At 39.8% G+C, this 6,006-nt stretch overlaps 1 protein-coding gene across 7 annotated transcripts in view; it reads left to right on the top strand.

The window, feature by feature from the left end:
- Positions 1-6,006, top strand: part of LOC101100669 (membrane-spanning 4-domains subfamily A member 4A-like) — a 207,363-nt gene that overhangs the window by 124,296 nt on the left and 77,061 nt on the right. The gene's annotated exons all lie outside the window — the stretch shown is intronic.

Below are 6,006 nucleotides of genomic sequence, written 5' to 3'. Positions count from 1 at the left end.
AGTCATAGAGTCTTAGAATTCTAGAGCACATCCAGCCCCTGGGATCCACTTGTCCAGAAGACCTACTTTCTCGTCAGTTTGTGTATAAACAGGTGGCAAACACACACACAAAAATAGATGGTGTACGTGAAAACAAATCCCAGTACCTATGCTCATGAGATACAAAGGAACTAAAACTTACGGAATATCTATTCTGTTCTAGATTCTGTAGATAGTGTTTTGTTTTGGTATCTGTTAACGTTTAGTCTTTTAACAGTTCTATAGTGCTGAAACTGAGGTACAGAAAGATTACGTTGCCCAAAGTAACATACTAATGGGTAGGGAAAGGAGCCAGACTCCATTTGTCTGTCTCTAAAATTTGTGTTTTTTCCACCCTCTTCCGAAAGGCCTAAAGCTCATCCTACTCAAGGCCTTTCTGGTTTAAACAATACAAGTATGATGAAAGGAACATAAAGTGCCTTTTGGAATTTTGCTTTTCATGTTTAATTCTTTGTAGTCCTGTATTTGTTATGATTTTAAGTATTAAACCATAAAAGCGAATGTTTTCACAAACTCAAAAACCATGTATGTACAAATGTCATCTTGAGTATTTCCTAGTTGGTGGCAACCATGACCAGCAGGGTCTCTCAGCCTCGGCACTGCTGGCATTTGGGGCCTGATAATTCTTGGTTGTGGTGACCTGTCCTGTGCACTGTAGGACACTTGGCAGCGTCTGTGGCCCCTGCTCATTAGATGCCGGTCCCACGTCCCAGCTATGACAACCCAGATTGTCTCCGGACATTGCCAGATGTCCTTTGGGGGTGGGGAACAAAATCATTTCAGGGTGAGAACCACTGATGTAGAGAAATAATTGCAGACTGTGTTCTCTGTTTTTTTTTTCCTGATAAAATGACTCCTTTTCACATCCAGACTCCAGAGAGAGTATGTGTTTCTCAATACAGCATTTTTCTGCCAACGTTTATTCAGATACATTTTAATTTAGGTGCCCAAAGTGCAATGCAACATTTTATTTTATTTTATTTTGTTTTATTTTATTTTATTTTATTTTATTTTATTTTATTTTATTTTATTATTTTTCAAATTTACATCCAAGTTAGTTAGCATATAGTGCAACAATGATTTCAGGAGTAGATTCCTTAGTGCCTCTTACCCATTTAGCCCATTCCCCTTCCCACAACCCCTCCAGTAACCCTCAGTTTGTTCTCCATATTTAGGAGTCTCTTATGTTTTGTCCCCCTCCCTGTTTTTATATTCTTTTTGCTTCCCTTCCCTTGTGTTCATCTGTTCTGTGTCTTAAAGTCCTCATATGAGTGAAGTCATGTGATTTTTGTCTTTCTCTGACTAATTTCACTTAGCATAATACCCTCCAGTTCCATCCATGTAGTTGCAAATGGCAAGATTTCATTCTTTGGATTGCTGAGTAATACTCCATTATATGAGTATATGAGTATATGAGATATATATATAACATAATTATATATAATATATTATTATATAATGTAATTATATAATAATAGAATAATATATATTAAATATATATTTATATATAATTATATAATATAATTATATGTAATATAATAATAATATATATTATAATATAGTATATAATATAATAATATATAATATATATATAATTATATATATATAATATAAGCACATCTTCTTTATCCATTCATCCATCGATGGACATTTGGGCTCTTTCCATACTTTGGCTATTGTTGATAGTGCTGCTATAAACATGGGGGTGCATGTGTCCCTTCAAAACAACACACCTATATCCCTTGGATAAATGCCTAGTAGTGCAATTGCTGGGTCATAGGGTAGTTCTATTTTTAGTTTTTTGAGAAAACTCTATCCTGTTTTCCAAAGTAGCTGCACCAGCTTGCATTCCCACCAACAATGCAAAAGAGATCCTCTCTCCGCATCCTCGCCAACATCTGTTGTTGCCTGAGTTGTTCGTGTTAGCCATTCTGACAGCTATAAGGTGGTATCTCATGGTGGTTTTGATTTGTATTTCCCTGATGATGAGTGATGTGGAGCATTTTTTCATGTGTCGGTTGGCCATCTGGTTGTCTTCTTTGGAGAAGTGTCTATTCATGTCTTTTGGCCAGGCAAACTTTTAAACGAAACAAAGTGTGGGACAGGTCTGTACTTAAATTCTAACCAGAAGTGACAGATCACCAGAATCACATGGAGAAGTCGTGAAAAGCATGCCGTGGCAATAAAAGGGAGGTGGACCCAGGGCAGTGCTGACTCACACTGCAGCCACACTCAGCAAGAAAAGCACCTGTTACCAACCATTGTGATTATTTGGCGATCAAGGAATTACAATAGATTAAGCATTTTGTAACCTGACATGTTGGTTTGCCATTCACACATAGATATTTTATTGCCTTTTATTTAACATTGGGGGAAATTGTATGGGAGCTTGGGCTGACTAATAGCATATGGTTTTTCCTGTAAAATGATGCGAAAGAAGCGTCTTCATGAAGAATACCTGATTTTTAGGAAAGAATAACTGATGATAAACAGGAAACACTTACAATTTTATCTGCCTTGGTCCTTTCAAAAAAACACATCTCCTTTTATTGTTTTGAGCAGGTTATAGTTGTCAGCCTCTGCCTTTTCCCCCTGCTTCTTCTTAAAGATGGGTCCTTTGATAATATTTCAGTCTATGAATTCAGACCAGAAGGCAGAAACTAGCCTATTCCACGGAGAGGCGAGGTGAGAGGATCTCTGTGGGACAGCTGCCAACAGGATGATATTCTTTGGGTGGAAATGGTATTCCCTCTATTCCCTCTTGCTTTCAACCTGCAGAAGACCACTCTTAGCGTTTGGCAGGAAACATTTAGCACTTAGCATGTGCCAATGCTGCTTTAAATAACATGAGATACTTACTCCCTCCCTAGAGTCACCCTTGAGCACGTGCTACCATGTCACTCTCGCAACAACTTTGGGTGGTAGGTTTTATTATCACACCCATTTTAAAGAGGAGGAAACAGGTCCAACATTAATGCTGGTAAGGGTTGAGGCCGAAATTTGAGCTTGGCTTTCCCTTACATCTTCCATGCAACAATCTAGTGTGTGTGTTCTTTTCTTTTTTAAGTTTATTTATTTTGAGAGAGAGGGGTGCGGGGAGAGAGAGAGGGAGAGAGAAAAAATGTGAGCAGGGGAGGGGCAGAAAGAGAGAATTTCAGGGAGGCTCTGAGCTGTCAGTATAGAGCCCGATGCGAGGCTTGAGCCAAAATCGAGAGTCAGACACTTAACTGAGCCACCCAGATGCCCCTGTATTCGTTTTTTTTTTTTTTAATTACAATTAACTACCACAAATATAGTGGCTCAAAACAACACACAAATGTGTTATCTTACCATTTTCATGGATCAGGGGTTGAAGCAGGGCCTAGCTGAGAGGCTTTGTTCAGGGTCTCACACGGATACCTATCATCAAGGTGTCAGACAGGCCGTATTTTCATCTATAGTCTCAAGTGAGCAAAACCTACTTCCAAGCACAGTCAGGTTATTGACAGAATTTATTTCCTTGTGGTTGTATGACTCAGGGCCCTGGGTTTTGCTGGTTGGCTGCCCTCAGTTCCCTGCTTTCTCAACATGACCGCTCCCATCAGGCCACCAGGGAGTATCTTCACCCATGCTGGTTAAGATGGGAAGAAGGATAAAGAACTCGTGGTATGGATTTGAGTATGTGTGGCTCAGCCACTAATTGTGAGTTACCTTTTGGGGAACCTGCAATTTTATTCTAAAAAGTTGAGAGAACACAGAGTTCTAATATGTATGTTAAATATGTGCAATGTCTGCTTAGACTTGGTCAAAAGTGTTCACTCCTTTTCTTGCCGAGAATTTATTAGACCTTCTTGGTAGTGGTTCTTGCCTGATTGAGTTCCCAAAGTGAATACAGTAGTGAGACAAAAGAGGGAATAAAAAATGACACCCAAATCCCTAGCTTTAGAGATTGAACAGATGGACATGCCATTTATGAAAGATGACCAGGTGGGAGGAGTGGAGGGAAGTTGCAAATGAAACACACAATGTCTTGACTGCACCTGCTGTCAGTTTGGAATATTATTCCAGATAATTCTGAATATATGCCAGATAGTATTATTTGAAATCTTATTGAAATCTTATTCCAGATAATTCTAAATATAGTTCTCCAGATATTCTTAAGAACCTTTCTGTTGCCAGAGAAACAAACAAATAAGAAATGGATCCTGGATTAAATATTTTAGGGGCTTTTGGGTGGCTCAGTCGGTTGAGTGACCGACTTCGGCTCAGGTCACGATCTCACGGTTTGTGAGTTTGAGCCCCGTGTCGGACTCTATGCTGACGGCTCAGAGCCTGGAGCCTGCTTCAGATTCTGTGTCTCCCTCTCTCTCTGCCCCTCCCCCACTCATGCTCTGTCTCAGAAATAAATAAACATTAAAAATAAATCAGAAAAATATTTTATTGTGTTGCTTGGCTTACAGAACAAGGAAGATTCTCCAAGGCCCTCCACCGCCAGTGTAAAAATACTAATACACACACGTTTGAAAACACACAAATAGGGGTTGAAAACCTCAGAAGAGACTAGTAAGTGAGTGCCCTCGCTTCTAGATTAGTGGGGGTTGACATACAATTAACAAACAAATAAAATACATAGTATGTCAGATCATTGTGATTTGAGGAAAAAATAAGCAAGTGATAGGGAGAGAGAGCTGTAATTTTATGTAGGTTGGTGGGGGAACTTTTACTGAAGCTAAGCTATTTGAAGAAAGACCCAAAAGAAGTGAGAAAGGAAGCCATGGAAATAATTTGTAGGAAAAGTATTCCAGCCAGAGGGCCGACCAATGTGAAATTTATTTTTTAATATTATTTTTAATAACTTTTTAAAAATGTTTATTATATTTGAGAGAGAGAGAGAGAGAGGGAGGGGCAGAGAGAGAAAGAGAGAATCAGTACAGAGCCTGATGAAGGGCTCAAACTCACAAACCGTGAGATCATGACCCGAGCTGAAATAAAGAGTCGGACACTTAACCGACTGAGCCACCCAGGCGCCCCCTGATGTAAAATTTCTAAAGAAAGAATATGTCAAGTGACTGGAGTAGAGAGAGCAAAGGGGAATAGTTAGAGGTCAGAGCAGAAATGAGAGTTCAGATCCTATAAGGGTATTTAAGGACTCTGGTTTTTATTTGGAATGACATGGAGTGGGTTTGAGCAGAGAAATGATCTGATCTGATTTGAGATGGAAAAAACAAAATTTGCTCTCTGCCATGCAGAGAACAGACCGAGTGGTGTAGGTGCCCCACTAGTTGGCTCATTGCAATAATGCCAATAGGAGATGATGAACCAGAGTGCTCATGAGATGGTGAGAAGCAATCAGACTCAATATATTTTGAAGTTAAAACTAGCAAGTTTTAATGCTAGACTGGATGTGGTGTGTGAAAGAAACAGAAGAGCCAAAGATGACCCCAAGGTTTTTGGAAGATCATGTTTTAAAGGGATTTGACTATGGAGAAGTGGGGGATGGTTCAATAACTAGATGGGCCAAGGGGTCCAAAGTAGCTTTTTCAAAAGTTTTTTATTTTTATTTTTATTTTTATTTTTTTTTCAACGTTTTTATTTATTTTTGGGACAGAGAGAGACAGAGCATGAACGGGGGAGGGGCAGAGAGAGAGGGAGACACAGAATCGGAAACAGGCTCCAGGCTCCGAGCCATCAGCCCAGAGCCCGACGCGGGGCTCGAACTCACGGACCGCGAGATCGTGACCTGGCTGAAGTCGGACGCTTAACCGACTGCGCCACCCAGGCGCCCCTCAAAAGTGTTTTTATTCAGTTATAACACAGAAACAAGAGAACACAGTTATATGTATATACTCCAGCATCCAGATCAAGGAAAAGAATGTTTCCATGAGCCCATAGACCCTCTGGGTTCCTTTCCAGTAACTACCTACTCCCAAAGGTAACCACTATCCTAGTTCTGACACTATTAGCTTAGCTTGTGTTTAAACTTTACAT

The sequence above is a fragment of the Felis catus genome, chromosome D1 (assembly GCF_018350175.1).
Source record: "Felis catus isolate Fca126 chromosome D1, F.catus_Fca126_mat1.0, whole genome shotgun sequence".
Classification (NCBI taxonomy): Eukaryota; Metazoa; Chordata; class Mammalia; order Carnivora; family Felidae; genus Felis; species Felis catus.
Note: the sequence above shows the minus strand (reverse complement) of the source record. Positions and strands in the feature narration are given on the sequence as shown.